General features: G+C 40.8%; 1 protein-coding gene across 5 annotated transcripts in view; it reads right to left on the bottom strand.

Moving 5' to 3' along the window:
* SULF1 (sulfatase 1) overlaps nucleotides 1-19,436 on the bottom strand; it is a 161,645-nt gene that overhangs the window by 95,373 nt on the left and 46,836 nt on the right. Inside the window, exon 3 of one of the 5 annotated variants that reach the window (XM_082433479.1) lies at nucleotides 1,597-1,623. The exons of the other annotated variants lie outside the window; for them this stretch is intronic. The gene's annotated coding sequence lies outside the window, so the exon portion shown is untranslated. The remainder of the gene's footprint in view (nucleotides 1-1,596; nucleotides 1,624-19,436) is intronic. 5 annotated transcript variants of the gene reach the window in all.

Here is a 19,436-nt window from a genome sequence, read left to right as displayed (position 1 = left end):
ATATCCCCATATCTCCTCCGTCTTGCATCTCCCTCCCACCCTCCCTATCCCACCCCTCTACGTGGTCACAAAGCACCAAGCTGGTCTCCCTGTGCTATGCAGCTGTTTCCCACTAGCTATCTATTTTACACTTGGTAGTGTATATATGCCCATGCCACTCTCACTTCGTCCCAGCTTACCCTTTCCCCTCCCCATGTCCTCAAGTCCATTCTCTTAGGGGTACGACAGGAATAAAGAAAAAGGGTTTGTTCTTCATATGTGTCTCAGTTATGCGTCAGTTATACACCTCAAATTAGGATTTTAGAAACTCAAAGTAATACATAAGTGACACACTATTCTTAGACTGGTGAGATTGACTCCACAACAATTACTAATGGTTACTCCGATGTTGCCATTAATAAACTAGCAAAGCTTAGGAGGAAAAAATATGAATGCACAAACAAAAATACCTTATTCAATTTGATTTATGTTTAGCTACCAGGAAATGGAAATTATTTGGGAAATTTGATTAGTGTAGATTTTGTTCTCCAAACTGTTGCATGACGTGGCACACAAAGAAAATCAAAATATCAATTATGCACAGCACATTGGAGTAAGCAGATGAGGGGACTTTGGCCAGTCTGGCCCTTCCCAGCCATCCTGAACTGCGGACATGGGCATCGTGACACACCTGTCACCTCTTTGTGGCCCACTGCCAACGCAGAGGGACTACTAGGGTGTTGGGTTCTAGAGAATTGAGTTGGGCTATGAGGTTTTTAAACCGATGTTGCTATTTTTTCCAAAAAATACGACGTAGAGATATTGAAAATAGAATATGAAGAAAATCAGAGCCTTAATTTCTACATTTGTATGTACTATGTACCGTGGTGTTTTTAGAGTAAAAAAAAAAAAAAAAGTAGTCTGATTTGACCAATAAGAAGAATCAGTTGGACAACCAACCTAAATCTCCACTTCACAGAAGCACAGACTCACAGAAGTCATAGACTCATAAACTCATAGACTCATAAAGTCAAGGATGGACTTTACAAATCATCTTATTTAACTTATTTTAGAATTGAGGAAATGGAGGCCTCGAGTAATCAATGATACCTCAAGTAACCAAATGTATACTGTACAAAGATTTCGCATACCTTTTCTAATTGGAATCTTCCAGTAACCCTTGGCAGTACTCCCTATTTTTGTAGGGGTGGAACCAGATTCAGAGAGGCTAAGTGACTGACCCCCAAATCGCTGTTTCTCAAGGCAGAGAAGGAACCCCTCATCTTGTACTCTCCTACTACATTACAGAACCTTCCATCATGATCACATTTGAGCTATCCGTTGCACTTAATGCACAACTAAGTTAAAGCAGTTTCCTTTGAGTTCCATGAATATTTTCACTGAGGCCAGTTCTGTCTTAAGGGAGTTGCTCAAATGAGTAAATTGCATTTGTAGCATGAAGAAATGCCATCACCCCTACCCCATCCACATCCCTAAAATTTGTGAAACCCTCTCCAACTTTCTTCAGGGGTTTAAAGTGGTGACGTCCAGGAGAAGTTATGCCACTGAAGAAGGTACGGGAGGGTATACATCAGGTATATTTCCCTGCAAACTTACCATCGGTCTTTCACTTGTGGATTCTATCTGGCAAAAGGAAAAAGAAGGCATAATAAATATTTATCTAGAGTGGAGCTCTCGAATGTCATCCTATAGCAAGAACATGCACTCCTAACCATGGTCAGCAACACACACAAGTAAGCATAGAAACCTGGGCGGGAAACACCATCCCCAAGCCAAACAGCCTGTACCTCTGTCCTGGCACGGAGACAGCTCCTTGAAACAGAAGTAGGCCTGCCAGAGCAGGACAGACAGATTTGGAAGTTCTGCTGTCTCACTTACTAGTCGTGTGATTCTGGACAAGTCAACATCCTCTCTGAATCAGTAGTTTCTCGTTTCTAAAATGCAGTAGCTCTGCCTGTCTTCCAAATGACTGAAAATTCGTGGAGCACTTGATAAACACGAAAGGATTTGTAAATATTAGGCACTCTAATATTTTAGTCTCTATTTACAGAAAATTATCTATGTCATTGTGTCAGGGGGAAAAGCGGCTCAGGGTCTTATCAGTGTCTCTGTCTTCATGGCACAGCTATCATTCCATGAGTGATAAGTGGATCCGGAGCCCACATGGATCCTATTTCTCCATCTATTCCGGCACCTTCCCCCCTCATCAGATCAGATCAGTCACTCATCCTATCGATTTTGTCATCTAAATGTTTCTCAGTTCTGTTCCCCTTTCTCTATTTCTTTCTTCACTACCATAGTTTATGCCTTCTTCTTTTTTCCAGATCACTAACAGCTTCTAATGGTCTGTCTCCTACCTGCTTCCTCTTAAATTCATCTTCAACTCCCCTGGGGAACCAGAGCAATCTTCTTAGATGCTAGCCTAACCATGTCTCTTCCCTGTTCAAAATTCAACGTCTTCCCAAACATGGCTTTAGTGTTAAAAAGGCCTTCTAGATTCAAGCACCAGCATGGTATGTGCCCAACCAACTCCACTCCCACCAAAATGGTTGATCTCTTGTTTATTCACTAAGAAAATTCAGACATCAATGAGGCCTTCCTTGACCTCCCCTTGCCACTCACACACCGGGAATTCTATCACTGTCCCTCTAAAGCCCACCCAGAATTTAGCACACCACAGGGGCCTGGTAAATGTTTGTGGAATAAAAGAATGGATGTCTAGATGGTAATGTGCTCCTTTACGAGTGCTTCTTCAACCCAAATGTAAAATATCTTAAAAAATAATTGGCTGTCCCACCCTCTGGTATTTTCAAGCCTACCTAAGTATCTGATTAGCAATTGCCTGAGACAAGATCTTTTCATATCTGCATATCATAGTATAATATAAGAAAAATTAGGGCACGCCTTTTTCAAATAGAACATGATCTTTCATCTCTAAAAGGCTTTCTTTTTTCAGTGAGCTGCAATCTTTCTCTAAAAGATCATTTTCATTCAGTAGACTCAAAAAAAGAATGAAAAGCTGAATGCCTGACTTTACTCCCAATCAGTTTGAAAGCCATCACTTAGTTCTTAAGTTGTCCTTTCCGAGAACAAAGGCTCAGGTATTTGGATTCTGAAGCGTTCCCATCAGCCTTCTGGCAAGTGAGGTGATAGCAAGGTGAGTGTGAGAGCAGAGGGAGGGATTCTCGGGCACACGTGTCCCTGTTCTTTTCAAAGACAGCCCTGAACACTGGTCGGTATACAGCTGCAGGGCTCAGTCCTGGCTTATCTCACTTTGTTTTGGAAATAAACTGCAGGTTGCAAACAGAAAGAAGACTATAGCGTGGGAAGGCTTAGGCATGACAGGACTGTCTGTTTTTTCTCATTGCCTCATTTTTGCTCAGTGCTTTGTTTCCAACTTTCCATAGAAACCATTACTAACTATTCCTCCCTCACCTTCTAGAAAAGTGCTTTCAAAACTCACTAAACTTCCCGCCTACCTGGGGCAGACTCCTGAATATTCGAGAAAGGGGTTCTGGCCTTAGTACATGAGCCTAGAAATCTCAAACCAAATTTCTAGACACTAAACACAGCAAATGGGTGTGGGACCTGAAGTTATTTAGTTTCTAGGGCTTGTAGAGGAGATCAGGGGTGAGAAGCATGTGTCTGGAAAGAGTTCAATTGCTCAGAAAAAAGAGGCAAAACAAACTAAGAAATCAATATGCAAACCAAACAAAAAGCACGCTGATTACTTCTCCCCTCCTGCACCCCCTCCCCCAAAAGTCATTTTCTCAGGTTGTATAATATTTCAATTCCAGATGCACGGTTAAAAGAGCCCTGAAAGGACACAGCCTCCAAGGAATCTGAAAACCAACTAAAGAAGCGAGAAGTTGAAAGTCAAAAGTTGTCGTCTTATATCGCACAAAGCACTACGCATCACAGACTCTCATTTCAAACGTCAGAGGTTAGCCTCCATGCCTCTGACACGATGGCAGGCATGAAGAATTTCTGGAAGCTGCTTTGCCCTTTATGGGAAAAATGGGAAGCACATGATTTGACTGTCATGGAACAGCTTAGTATGAGGAAGACTCTTCTTGAATGAGTCACATTTCTGAGGTACCCCTAAGATGCCCACACCCATGCTGAGAGCGGAGCTAAGAACTTTTATATCTATATAATATGGTGTACTCTTGGAGACCAGAAGCTGGATCAAGAAAATCTCTTAACAGAATTATACATATTTAATCACTGTTTGTGGCAACAGAAATCCATGAATAGGACATGGGTTGAGGTTATTAAGAAGAAATGTATGAAACTACCAAGTGATTGATAACCTCAGGGGCTCAGGGAGAAGGAATTTTCAGCCAGGGTGCCAGCATTCATTCAACAAACCTCCAAAGCGCCACCCTGTGTACCATGTGCTGTCGGGGATGCCCAGAAATCTGGGTGTTTGCACCTGGTTCATGAGCTAATCTCCTTCCACCTGCAGAGGGAAAAGGAGAGGATGCTCTGAAAAGTTCCAACTCAGCTTCGCTCTCTCCCTAGGGCACAGGTGCTCTTACGGATGTGCCCAATGTGAGTCAGAGGTGCTAAGAATAAAAGCTCACATTGATTGAGCCCACGGTAGGTGCCAAGAACAGTGCAGTAACAGCCCACAAAACTGAGGAGGCAGGACTATTTTCTCCATTTCAGCTGAAGGAACTGAGGTCCAGACAGGTTAAACAGATTTTCCAACGTTACATGGCTAGTCGGGAGAGCCACGTTGGGCAGGAACATGGTTTTCTACCATCTCACCAGACTTCCTGGCACTTTCCACTCTGTGTCGTGTTTCTGTAGCTTCTTCTTCTGAAATACTGGCATAAAAATTGGACAATACATCCGCCACACTGCTCTAAATGAATAGACTCTTATCTAGTGAATCAACATACCAAGCACCCCTAGGAAAAGGAAATATCTTCCAGTGTCTGGGATCTGGGGCTCCATCCTTAGTAATTTTGTTTGCCAAATGATTATCTTAAAATGCAACCCACTTTAGCTTGGAGAATGTGGCTAATGTGTTCCCGTCTGCCACGCCCCCTGGCCGAATGTACTGAGTAGTGGGGTGTCCTGCTTACCACAGACATTTATAAACATAAATAGCAGGCTGCAAAGAGAGTCTGAATGTCTTCTGATACGTCGTAGTAATGGTAGGACATCAGTTGTTTTTTAAAAAATTTACCTTATTGAAGTATAGTTGATTTATAATGTGTTAATTTCTGCTGTACAGCAAAGTCATTCAGTTATACAAGTATATACATTCTTTTTCATATTCTTTCCCATTATGGTTTATCACAGGACATTGAATATATTTCCTTGTGCTATACAGTAGGACCTTGTTGTTTATCCATCCTAGGTATACTAGTTTGCATCTGCTAATCCCAAACTCCCAATCATTTCCTCCCCGACTCTCCTCTCCCTTGGCAACCACAAGTCTGTTCTCTACATCTGTCTGTCTGTTTCTGTTTCATAGATAAGTTCATTTGTGTCATATTTTAGATTCCTACATGTAAGCGGTATCATATGATATTTGTCTTTCTCTGTCTGACTTACTTCACTTAGTATGATAATCTCTAGGTCCATCCATGTTGCTGCAAATGGCATTATTTTATTCTTTTTTCATGGCTGAATAATATTCCATTTTAACATGTATCACGTCTTCTTTATCCACTTACCTGTAAATGGGCATTTAGGTTGTTTCCAGACATCCACTATTTTTAATTTAAATTGCAAGTGACACTCAGGATCATGGTAAAAGTACGGAAAAAATTTATGCACGTAAGCACAGGCATGGGGCTTCGTGGCTCCCACAACACCAAACAAAACCAGAAGGATTAGATGGAGGAGAGATGATGTGTGCAAAACACCAGGGCATAAATAGTATAAAAAATCATGATCAAGTCCAATCGATGGAGGTTTCCAGCATCTAGGTGATTTTCACCATCAAGTGTGGGGTGCTAGTGATGGCAGACAGGGCTCTTGTGGTTTCCCCTTGGACAAGGGTGGTTGCGTTGCTCTCTGACAGTTGGCATGCGGTTTATCAATTGAAACCTTCATTTTACCTAAGTCAGTTTCACGGATTTTATATTAGAAGTATATAAGGCTAGAGCTTTATTTCATATGTCATGGCGCCAGAAGGGCTATTTGCCTTTTTCGTATCCAGCAACTGCCCTCTATTTTTGTAAATGGCTCTGATTTTTGGCTTTGGGGGAATCATTTCTCCCCCCTTGCTATCCCATGGACTTTTAGGAATATTCACACCTCCCGCCCCTCCCCCCATTATGAAATGCATTCTTTTTCCCTCTCCTCGGCAAGAGTGATTGTTTCAAAGACTAAGTGTTGGCCAAAGCCAAGTCATTCAGAGCTGGTGAGACTCACTTCAGAAGCTATGCTGTTTGAGCTGAGCACTGTCATCCACTGACTTAAGACTGTGAGGATGAAAAGCTGGAGTGGCAGCAGCCACATTGTAAACATGAGGGCATACACATGTCTAAACATAGAGCTCTCTGCAGCAGGCAGAGCCAAGAGAGGTATGGAAGGAAAAAGAGTAGGAGACTTTAACTGAGCTCCAGTACAGCTCCAGCTGCAGTGAGCAGTGGTCCCTGGAATTATCATTTGTAAGCCAAAACACTCTTGTTGCCTAAGCCAATTTGAGCTGATTCTTTTTCTATTGCAACCCGAAGTATTCTAAATTACATACACACACACACACACACAAAATGTAAAACTTTAACTTAAAAAACAGCTTGCTTTTATGATTCAAACAACCCTTATGAATCCTACTATTATTTCACTTCCAATCAGCACATTCCTATCTGAATTATTTAAAATTTTTTCGCTTAAGAATTAATTATGAATGGTGACTTTTGTGTTTAGGACAATTTAAAGATACAAGTCTTGTTAAATATGTATGACATTGATTGTATCAATGTACCATTCACTTCACAGAACTGGGAAATTTGCAATCTCGCCAACCTCCTCAAATTGCCTGTGAGTACTACTATCTTGTCTCATTTCTCTGAAGTCTCAAAAGAGTGGGGAAATAAAGTCTTAGAATCCATTCATTTGTCAAGGAAATGCAGTCCATGACATATGGAAGATCAAGCTGATTTCATCAAAGTCGAAGGTTGAACTGGTAATAAAACAGATATAAGTAAAAGGAATGTAATATTACTGCTTTTCTGGCAATTGTTCTTATGTATTTTAAAACCTCAAATGACGGTGATGCTTCTAGAAATATATCCCTGTTCTTCACAGCTGGTATCTCCAAGTGCACTAGATTTTTGTTTCTTATGGCATACAAAGAATTCCCTTAAAAACTGAGTTAACAGTAAGTCACCCATGTTACTTACTGTTGACCATGCACGATTTAGCACGAAAATTGACCATGCACAATTTAGCGAAAAGGCCATTGTGTATCTCTTAATTTAGGAGTTTCTCAAAGATCCGTTTGGCTCTAAAGATGTAATATGATATTACAGACATTTAAACAAAGCATGTGTTAATGCTTCCTGAATTTTTCAATTTTCATTTGGCCCTTGGAGATTGCCTATTTAATTAGTAGCTACTTCCTGCATGAACTGCAAAGTAAGTGAACCTAAGCGTTCAATAATGTGAAACGTACATTATCAAGTATATTCAGTCTCAAGGTGAACTTGGATCATGTAGCTCTCACTAAAGTCATTAACAGAAGATCTTCCTAAACCACTGATAGCTTCCTTATCATTTCCATTCCATGTCACGGTTTTTGTCATTATCATAACCACTAAGAGTAAAACTCCCTCAAGCTGGGAAAAATAGTCGACTTTACAACTGAACCTTGCAAATATTTCTCTTGGTCCGTTGTTTGCCTTTCAACTTTGTTTATGGAGTTTTCAGCTATTCACAACCAGCCTTTGACTTTAATACCACAATAGTGCCAGATTAGGGGTAAAAATAACCACATTCTTTCCAACTTGTTTGGTTGTGGAACAAATGGCCCACGGGCTTTTAGAGTTAGGTTTTACCACTCTCCACAGCCCAATACGACCCTGGCCTCTCTGGGATTGTAGGTATCTGTGATTAGGTTTTTTAACAGCTTTTGCATAAAAGCAAGCACATAGAAGACTCTATTAGAAACAGTAAGAGTCAAATAATTGTTCTTAATCACTTGGTCAGTCAAGGTTCTAATCTGTGATTTTCTTATATTAGTACCTTCAGATTAATCAATATTCACATCGAAATTTTATTTGTATTCACAATTATTCTAATTAGTAATAAATCTATGATATCTAAGGGTCAAGCGGGTAGTCGCCCACTTTCCTCTTGCATTCTTTTTCCATTTTCTTACGTAGAATGCATTTAAAGACCATACAATGCATTCTCTTCTTTCAGAGGGTAGTGAAAGCACTAGTTCCTTTCTGTGTATGAGCTGACTTTTCTAACAGTTAATAGTAGCGGCGAAGTATCTGCTGTTGTTTTGTAAAAAAAGGAGCTAGTGACCTGTTTTTCACAAGGCTAATGAATCTGTTCTATTCATATTGCTGTCCAGTGTTTTGGTTTTGTTTTGTTCTTTAAGAAGTGAAGATTTTTTTCTCCCTAAAAATTGAAAATTCCTTGAAGGTTCAATGAAGCTTAAAGCTTTCTCATGGGTCTGTTTTGAAACACTTATTTTAAGACATAGAATGACTCGTTTCCTTGCAAGACCCTTGGGCAAAAAAAAACACAAAACTTTTAAATAAAAGATATAAAGTTTGAGGTTCTATGATGACCTGAAGAACAATTTCGTCATCTAAATGGATATGTTGCTTCATCTAAGGGTTTGTGTCTCAATGTTCTTGAATGGAGAGTGGTCACTGCATTAATACTCTTGCTTCCTATCCCCTAACTTGTGTTCCTCTTGGAGTGTCAGTACAGCTAAAAATTATCCTACTGTACGTCATCAGCGGGCAAGTGAGTCTCAGGTCTTCAGCTGAGACTGCCATTAAGGATGTGAATTCCTGAACTTGGTAGCAAAGCATTCCCTCCAAAGAGGGTGGTGGTGTATTTAATCAGCTTAGCCTCTCTTGCCTGTGGTGACCCTAAGCTGTGGAGCCAACGCTTAAGCAGAAAGGAAGAAAAAAGCCTTCTTGGGAATTACAAAGAAAGAGAAAAAGAAATAAAAAGTATTATAAAGTGACTACATTTAAAAAATGATTCCAGGATAGAAAATACTTCTAAGGTGATGTTAAGATCTGGAGTCCCAGTAGGGACCTCTTTCAGTCACAATACAATTGACTTTTCAGCTTCCATATTAATTACTGTAATCACAACTCCAAAGCAGCCAAATGTATTGACTAAGAAAGACTTTTTTAGGGGTTATAATCTACACAAGTTTTGGGGGAAAATAACATGATCTTAAAAAATGAGGAATCACTTTTTTCTCCACCAGTAGAAGGGAACACTCAGTGGGTTGGGATGGAGACAGAGGAGGCTGGTGGCGGCTTGGCTGAAAATTTGCCGTGAGAACAAAAACTACCTTTGGAGTTTACTGTGGGCAGAGTGCCCTACTGGTGGGGAAAGGGGAAATTAAAAAGGAACACTATTATTAAGGAGATAACTATATTTTTGGAAGCTCTTCATTCATACATATATGCAAACCTGAAGATAAAAGAGCCTTTTAAAGATCAACACTTATAAAGCAACACGGACAGTCTAAGGAGAGCATGGAAGTGAGCTAGGCCTGGTCGTCGAGAAGTTAGTTTCAAGTGGTATTTGGACAGCGTGGTGAGTAAGAACCCAGGCTCAGGGAGACCTGAATTGAAGTCCCAAATCTGCTTCTTGCTCCCTGAGCTTCCGTGGGCGAATTACTTACTTTTTCTTAGTTTTCTCTCTTGTAAAGTAGAATAAGAATCACGCCTATTACCCCCTCCCGTTCTTGTGGGGATTGAAGAGCTGGCAAGAGTGCGGAAATGCTAGCATCTTCCTGGCACACAGGAGGCCCTCATCGTGTCCTTTCCCTTTTTCTCACTCCACCCCTTCTCAGAACTTCCTTATGCAGGATACCAATAGCTCCAACCACTTTGGAAAGGACAGTTGTCTGATTTGATATGTTGGTCAAAAGGCATAGAAAGTGTTAATTTAGGTGTGGGTCAATGCCAGTATTGAGGGTTAGTTAGATTTTCCTCTTTCTAAAATAAAGGAAGCAGACTACATGTCCATAAACAACCTATGACCCTCGACTGAACCCTGGAAAGAGGTACAGACAGTTTCAGGCCTGTGTTGAAGGCTGTCTGCTGCACACTATCAGTTTATTAATGGTACTGTTGGGTGATCTGGGTTTGTTTTTCTGCTTCAGGGCAAGACCAACAGAGAGATTTCCTAAATGATGAAATAAAAACTGAAAACCAGTTTAGGCAGTTGTTTTGAGAGGTTCTCCATGGATTTCATAGTTTTTCCTCTACTCAAGTAACCAGATGAATCATGGTTGTTTTGACTGTGATTTCATGAATGAGAAGTCAGGGCGGAATAGGCATAACCATGTGATAATAAGCAAGTTTTGGTTTTCCAGAGACTTCAATTTTCTCATTTGTAATAAGGGGTGGTGGAGATATTGAATTATCTCTAAGGCTTATTTTAGCAAAGAATCTCTAAGAATAACAGACTGAGCCTTCCCAGTGGTTCACTATGTCTCAGATTCTGCATAGACTGTAGTTCTGGCCATTGAGAGGTATCCAATAAATATTTGTCAAATAAACGAATGAATATGGAGAGTAGTCTTAAACATGCCTGCTTTTTCTGTCTGCTCAAAGTGCTTGATGGCTGACTGTCTTGATGAGCCTTAGATTCCGACACAGTCCTACACTTGATGTCAGCAGTAGGGCAAGAGGATGACCAGTTGCTAGTCAAGCAAGATTCCTCAAACTCTAGTTTTCCTGGGACAGATGGAGGGCAGATTGCCTGCTGCATTCATAACTCTCTGAATGTATTTACTGCTTTTATTTCATCTCTCTGTTGGTCTTGCACTGAAGCCGAAAAAATGAACACCAAATGGTATCATTAATAACCTGATAATGTGTGGCAGCCAGCCCCCAACACAGTCCCCCATGATTCTCACCTCCTGGGAGTCACCTTTGTGTAACTTAGTGGGGCTGACCCAGGTAACTAACAGCATATTGCAGATATGATGGAGTATGACTTCCGAGGCCAGGTCATAGAAATCATTGCTGCTCTGCCTCGTTGTCTTAGATCACCTGCTCTGGGGAAAGCAGGCCGCAATGGTGTGAAGACACTCAAGCAGCTCCATGGAGAGAGGTCCACTTGTCAAGGAACTGAAACCTCCTGTTCATGGCCAGCACCCATGTGCCCGCCATGTAAGTGAGCCAGCTTAGAAGAGGACCCTCTGACCCCAGTCAGTCCCTCAGATGACTGCAGGCCTGGGTAAGGTCTTGGACTGCAATGTCATGAATGACTCTGAACCAGAACTTCCCACAAGTTCCTGACCCCCAGAAATTATATGAGATCATAAATGGTGATTGTTATTTTAAGCAACAAACATTCAGGGTCATTTTTAATGCAACAATGGATAACTAATATAATAGGATTCCAAAGAAGGTTGATTTCACGAGTGATTGAAGTCACCTTTCAGTTTCGTAGTGAGAGTTAGTGTTAACTGTTAATAATTCATGAGAATAAGGAGTACAGGTGTCCTGAAAGTTTAACAGCTCTATCAGTGATGGTTCAAAGGAATTTTCTAATGGCTTTTTCATAAGATCCTTACATCTTTTTCCCTTTCTTATGTACAGGCACTCTTTTCCGATCTATCACAGTGGTTTATAATAAGCATGAGTTTGGGGACTGACAAGCTGGGTTTTGATTTGGGCTCTGCCGTGTGCTAGCTAAGAGAACTTGCACAAGTTAAAACTTTCTGGACTGAAGCTTCCTCATCAATAAAGATGATGTAATAGTACCCACCTCATGGATATTGTGAGGGTTAAATAACCTAATATATGTGAAGTTCTTAGGACAATAGCTAGTACACAGTAAGCTCCCTGTAAGTTACCATTTTTGTTACCAGTTTATTTTCACAACTTAAACATATTACCCCTCTCATAGTTTCTACTTCTTTTTACCATGATCCCCGCCTTCGCAGCGAGATGACGTCTCACCAGTACTGATATCCCAAAGCCATGCGTGGTGATCTCATTTCATCCCTACCCCCAGACCTAAATGACACCCTACCTCAGGTGACATTGATATGACTCTGTCTTCTAAGAGTTGTATATCTGAAAGTTGGATTTTTCAAAGAAAATTTTAGGTAACCAAATATTCCAGTTTTCTAGGCAGAGTTTACCAGTATATAATTAAAGAAAACCAAGAAAAAAACATCAAGAGTTGCCTCAATCTCAAAGCACAATCCTAAATTGACCCATCTTTTGAGAATCACATCTAACTTTTTCACTGACTTTTTCTGTATGAGAGAAGAAATTAGAATTCGCTCCTGTCTATAAGATTTTTCATTCTTTTTCCTATTTGAGTAGTGGTGGGAGAATTATGAAATCCAACCAATCATGACAACTGTTCCATCTCACAGGAATTGTTGAATTGGGGATTTAGGGTGGCTCAGAAAATTAGCATATTTATACAGCCTGCCAATTCTATTTGAATTCAGTGGTGGGGGAAAGAGGAGAGGAGAACAGCAGGTGGTTTCATCAAAATCTCCGGGAAACTCTGAACTCCTCATTTTTAAGGTTAGGAGGCAACGTGCCAAAGGTCACGTGGGGCAAAGGGCAAGAAGACTGAAAGGGATTAGAAGATAGAGACTGTGGTTTTGGACATAAAAAGAGTTACTGGGAAAGCAAGAAACTGGTGGACAGATCACATTTTATTGTTTGGCTTAAATTATTTAGCAAAACTAACCTTCTTTTAGTTTAGTGCATTATCCTGGGGGTGGGGAGGGCATAGGGAATGAAACTGTTTACACATTCCCTCTTTCTCATCTCCCTCATCTTTGTCTCTCTCTGCCCCACCCCAGTGAAACACATACGGATTTTGTTATCCAAGCATCATTTTCATCATGCATTTTTCCTGCAGTTCTAGAGAAAGAAAAATACACACACGCACACACATGCGCGTGCACACACACGTGTCCACACTATATGGATAGGAACCACACGATGAGAATCTCATTCATTTTTAAGCCTTTAAATCTGTATGGATAATGGTTGTTTATTTTTCATTTAATCTATCTATCCAGCTTTCTGTCTATCCTCTATTTACATAGGGACATGTGGAAAAATACATCCTTTGGAGACACCTGCAATTCTGGTTTCTGCGTAACTGGTATTTTAAGTAAACCAAAACGCTGTGCCTGCCTAGTCCCTAAGCTGCCCAGGAATCTCCTGCTGACACCGGCCATCCTCTGGCTTGGGGCATCTGGAATGACATCTTTGGCCCTTTCCGCAGAGCCCTTTGTCCTTCTGACCTCCGGTTCTTTCCTCTTGCTCTGCTGGTCATTCGCCTTGTCTTTTCACTTGCCCCCAGTGACATGGCTATTGTAAGGTTTTTGTAGTATTTTGGTTCCTACTGCAAGGCCTTCTATGGAACAATATGCTGGCTAGCGGGTTGTTTGCCCTGTTTGCAAACTGGATGGGAACTCTCAAGACCATCCCCACTCCAGCTGCCAGCTGAAGCCAAACAAGAACCATTCACACTGACATTTTATTGTTTGTATCTCTAGAGTGTTTAAAGTACTTTTGGATTATTCCTATCTTTCAGACACTTACAAGAGATGGTTATTTTGATTTTTTTTTTCTATCTTTCTCATGAAGCAAATCCCATAACTTGAGTGGAACTCACGTAACCTCGCTCTATAAGCTTCAGCAAACAAGTATTTTGAAACAGAAGCATTTTAAAATATTGACTAATAAAAAAATCATTTTAACAGACTGACTAATAAAATAAAATTTAAGAAAAGACAGGTTGATCTTTGGGAACAAAAGTCTGTAAGTTTAAATTCTTCTTTGCATGAAAACACAGCCAATAGCTCAGGGAGGAAGCCCTTTCTGTTTAAAGGCTATTGAAGGAGAGCTCTCTGCCGGGATGTTAACCGCACTTCTAATACGAGGAAAGGGATTTTGTTGCACTCAGAACACCTAATTGATGAAAAAGTTACTGGGAAATATTTCGTGCCACGGTCCTGAGCATCCTTAAGCTGGTGAGTGTGGGCAGAAGTCCGGCATTTGGTTGTGTTAGCAATTTGTACTTACAAACTTTCCAGTTCTTGGGAGGATCTGGCCAATTTGCATTATGAACTTCCTTTTTTAAAATTTATTTTATTGAAGTATAGATAATTTACATCATATTAATTTCTGCTGTACGGCAAAGTGATTCAGTTATATATATATATATATATATATATATATATATATATATTCTTTTTCTTATTCTTTTCCATTATGGTTTATCACAGGATATTGAATGTAGTTCCCTGTTCTCTACAGTACAACCTTGTTGTTTACGTTATTAACTTCTAATCATTTTTCTGAAATATATTCTAACAAACAATAGAGCTGGAGTTATCAGCCACTGAAGAGTTTTAAGATATATGTACCAAGAGCTAAAGACCACTCATTACCCCTGTAAAGATGCAGTTTCTCTCAATCACACTGGCAGGGAGCTTCAGCTCACACCAGGCAGTCTTAGGGTCTTCTTAGAATGTAAGCTTCTGAGAACAGAGCCCACGGGTCACACCCAACATCAGATCCTGACAACATCCTGCACATGTAAGGTATGCATTGACATCTATCAAATGAATGAATAATTGAGATTTGCCATTTCAAGGGAAGTCCACAAAATCCTCTTCACATAGTATCAGCTGCCTGGGAAACTCACTGCAATTTATAATTGCTATTTACAGTAAAGTATAAGCAAGATCCTAATTTATTAAAAACCCTCTACTTAACGTTCTTTCCCCATATGAATATTTCTTTCTCCCTACCTGATTTCCTACAAGAGTGCAAGGAAGGTTTCTTCTGCTTTACTAATTTTTAAAACAAGTCACCTGGTGTCATCCTTGCCCTGACTCACTGCAGGCAAAGATATGACTCATAAACACAAAAAGGAAAATTACTCCGGGGAACTTCTACCTGGCCATCTTTCTTGATTCCACTCCAACAAAAAACAGGATTTGTTTCCACTACAAAATGGAACTTACAACGGGATTGACAGTCAAGTGACTTAGTCCCACTGAGCACTTTCTGAGTATCTGTGCGCTCAGATTTGTATAGAATCTGACCAAGGTGCCATTCCTAACTTCCAGGAAATTTTTTTTCAAATATGCCTATGGCATCAAGAATGGAATATGGCTTAATGATGAAAATATAAAAATTTGATCATCTCCCCTGAGCCATCACCAGGATAAATACTATTACTTTTACTGGCATAAAATCGTATAGATGTCATCAAAATAAATTCACATCTGAATGATCTTTTGTTAAAGTAGGGAGAAGATGCAAAACCATAAAAAGGGGTAATAAAGCCAACGCTATACATATAAAGCACTATTCAGCGCCCTTCAGAGATTTCAGCTCTTTCTCCCAGCAAAGATACTTGGTTTATTATTGCCAGAAAGCAAGCCTAGACCATCTATGCTTAAATTGGATTCCTTCTTCCGTGCTTCTATTGTTTGGCACCTTTCTAAGGACTTTCTTGTTTATTTCACTGTAAATCAAGAAGCAGCAAGTTATGGGGCATCTTGATGGTTTCTGGCAGGGGAAAGGGAAAAAATTCATTGTGGCAAAATGTCACTTTTTATGAAATGTAATGATTTATCCAGGTTCATGGGTAACTACGCTGTCTTTGAATAATATAATTCTGGAAAACTGAATGCAAATTTGGGTGTATCTTCTGACTGTTATGTTAAAACCTTTCTTAAAGTCTGCCAGCTCACCGGCCAGCTTGCCTGCACCTCTCTCTCCCTCTTCCTCCTTAAATTTGTGTGCTTTCTTATTTCTCATCATATGAAAAATTTCAGCTTGTGTTATTAGATTACATAGCCTACTACTTCCATAGATTGACCCCAGGACATTCCTCCTCATTTCCAAGTGATTTTAGCTTCTGCTTCACTCTCACCCTCCCCGTTATGACACTGTCTGAATTCTTGGAAATTTCAAAGTTCGTGATGTGAGCTTACCAGCTCCATAGCCTCTGCCTTTCTGGACCACCTCTCCTCTTACCCTAGCTACTCCCGGGGCCGATCTAGTCAATCCCCAGCCCTTAGCAGTACTGGGCTAGTACTGTCACCTTCCTGTCGTCTCAGTTTCATGCCTCCTGCCCTCGGACGTGTCTTGTCTTTCCATGATGCCAACCCCAGCAATTCTCGACCCGGAGGGGCTTTTCAGTCCTTTGATCTGACCACTCTTTGACCAGCCCTTCCTCCCTTGACATCCTCACCCCCCTCCTAACTAGGTCAAGGTCATTTTACACAGTCATTATAATGAGTCTTTGCAAATACTCTCCACCCACTTCCTTCTCCATCACTTCACCATCCTTGCTTGGCGCACCAAAACCCTAGTGAAATCCAACTCCCTGCCTGCTCCTCATTTGTACCTGTGCAAATAAACGTGCCTAGAAAAAAAAGGTGTCGCCCTGAACAGTCCCAAGTGCAGCCAGGCAACGACCCTTGCTCTCCCTCGTCCAGGTGCTCTTCCATTCTCTGAGATGCCCTTCCAGTCACCTCCTCTCTCCTCACACCCTCAGCACTCCTCCTCCTTCACTCGAGCAGATCACCTCGGTTCGAACTTCACTCAAGAAATGGGAGCAACTGGAAGAGAACTTCCACAGGCTTCCCCCCACCCCAGTCCCCGAGTCTGCTCACCTACCAGCCTCTGCACCCCAATATCCTGCTTTCTCATCTATTCGAGTCAATGAATTATCTGTGCTCTCACTGTCTGAAGCCAGTTCTACACCTGCGTACTAGCTTCTACTTCTTCTCTCCTCTTCAAAAAATCTTAGCGCCAGCAATGTTACCTTCTTTTGTTCAGATCATCATTCTTCCTCCCCAACTTACATCTTTCCCATAAGCATAGAAACATGCTGTTATTTCTTCCATCTTTTAAAAAACCTTCTTGTCTCTCATCAACTGCTGCCCCACATTCCTTTGCTCCACTTGCAGCAAAGTCCTTGGGAGCGTTGCCATATTTCTGGCTTAGTTTTGCTTCTCCCGTTCTCTCTTACGCCTACTACAGTCAGGCTTTCTCTCCCTCTACTTCACCAGAGTTGCTCTCAGACTTGTTCCCAGTGACTGCCAAGGAGATCAACCCAACCATCAGTTCTCAGTCCTCATCACGCTGGACCTGCCATACATAGTTATTCACTCTCCTCCCTGAAACACGGTCTTCATTCAGTTTCTAGGAAGCCAGCAACTCCTCTACCCTTTTTCTTTTCCCATTTCACTGGGTTCCTCCTCATTATCTTCTGTTAATCTGTCCTCTTCTCTTTGACCTCTTAATGTTGGAGTACCACAGAGGCAGAGGCTAGTCTTTTCTTCTTTCCTCTGTCTGTACTCACATCTTTGTTGATATGACGTTAATGACTTCCAAATGCAAACCTCTAATCCCAAATACAGACTCATAAACCCAACCACCTGCTGACTCAATGATACCTCCACTTGGAGGTCTAACAGACACTTTGAACTTGATTTCCAAAACTGAACTCCTGATCTTCCTCCCCAGAACTCTTCCAACTGTAGCCTTTCTGATTTCAATTAATGACAACTCTATCCTTTCAGTGGCTTTGGCTAAAACTTTTGAAGCATCCTTGATTCTTTTCTTCCCCACCCCTCCCAATACCACATTCAGTAAGTCAGGCAATACTGTTAACTCTGGCTTCCAAGATAGCTAGCATCTGACTACTTTTTACTACTTCCACTGCTATCACCAAATCGGAAGCACTCTTCTCTCTTTCAATAGCCTTGTAATCAGTCTCTCCTTACCTTTGCCATCTGTAGTCTACTTCAACATGACAGATAGAGAGAGGCTTTTAAAATAGAAATGAGAATATACTATCCTTTTGTACAAAATCCTGCAATGGCTTCCCTTTCATCCAGGGAAATAGCCAAAAGCCTTCTCATGGTTCACAGGTGAGGTGCTGATCTATTGTGACTGATTTGACCTCATTTTCTACCACTCTTCCATTTCCTCACTCTATTTCCATCACCATGGTCTCACTGTGGTTCCTCTAATGTGTACGGATCTTGGGACTTTGCTGTAGCTCTTCTCTCTGTCTGGAATTCTCTTCCTCAAGATATCCGGTTGCTACTTCCTCACTATTTTCAAGTCTTGTTCCAATCTTACATCTCAATGACACTTTCCTTGTGAACCCTCCTTAACATTGCAACCTACACTGATTTCCAATTTTTGCTCGACTTCTCTTTTATTTCATAGTACTCACTACTTTCTAATATACTACATATATTTGACCTATGTATTATGTTTTGTTTTATTTTCTGTCTTCTGCCACTAAAATGTAAGATCCACAAATGTCAGGCTCTCAATACTTAACTCACCGAGAATTAAATGATGCATAAGTGAAGGAAGGAAGGAAGGAACAAAAGAAAAAGTGAATTAACCAGGTCTCACTGAGCTATTTATTTGAAAACCCTTTTGCTGAGACTTCAAAAGAAATTCTTTCCCTAAAGTGTTATGCCTGACAGTAAGAGCCTGTTATGGAGTCTGACTCGTTTCCCAGTTAGAATGGGTTCCAAGTAGCTGAGACATTCTCCCTCACCTTCTACTAAAACAAGGTATAACTGTGCCTCAGCTGCTAGGACACACTCTGGGGACATTATAATAAGAGCTTTTTGGAAGACGGAACTAGGTGAGTGGCCTCATTTTAGGGTCTGATATAAAATCAAAACTCAGAGCAGGTTCATCGAAAGCCTGGCCAAGTTTCCTGTAAGCCTGGCTCACAGGGAAATAGAAACTAAGCTGATACATCATTTCAAATGGAAACTATGCAAAATTCAGTGGCTTTATGTGGTTTCAACCCCAAACCAGGTGGAACCTGAGGCTTTGGCAAAGGTTCACTTTAAATTCTTAACTGGGGAATGTAAATCAAGGGGGGAGGGAATGTTGGAGAAAAACAAACTGAAAGAAAACCTTCAGTTCTGAACAGTCCTGGAACCACAAACGTAAATCACTGCTCTGTAAACGTCATCTCACTCAGGCTTTAAACAAGTACGATCATTATTTTGAAAAAATTTCCCTCAACAATGAACCAGCTTTTGTTATCTTATATTAGAATTTCAGGGCTCCTTCACACTCATGTGGAGATCAAATTATTATTTCCATCTGCTAGGTTGTGTAATCAAAGCATCAAGATGAAAAGGTGAGTTGCCGAAGGTAACTGGAAGAATGAACCAACGTCGTATTCACAGCTGAGTTCCTGGGCCTACAAAGCTGCTG

This window comes from Balaenoptera physalus, assembly GCF_965194825.1.
Source record: "Balaenoptera physalus genome assembly, chromosome: 17".
NCBI classification, from domain to species: domain Eukaryota; kingdom Metazoa; phylum Chordata; class Mammalia; order Artiodactyla; family Balaenopteridae; genus Balaenoptera; species Balaenoptera physalus.
This window is presented reverse-complemented; position numbering and strand designations above follow the sequence as displayed.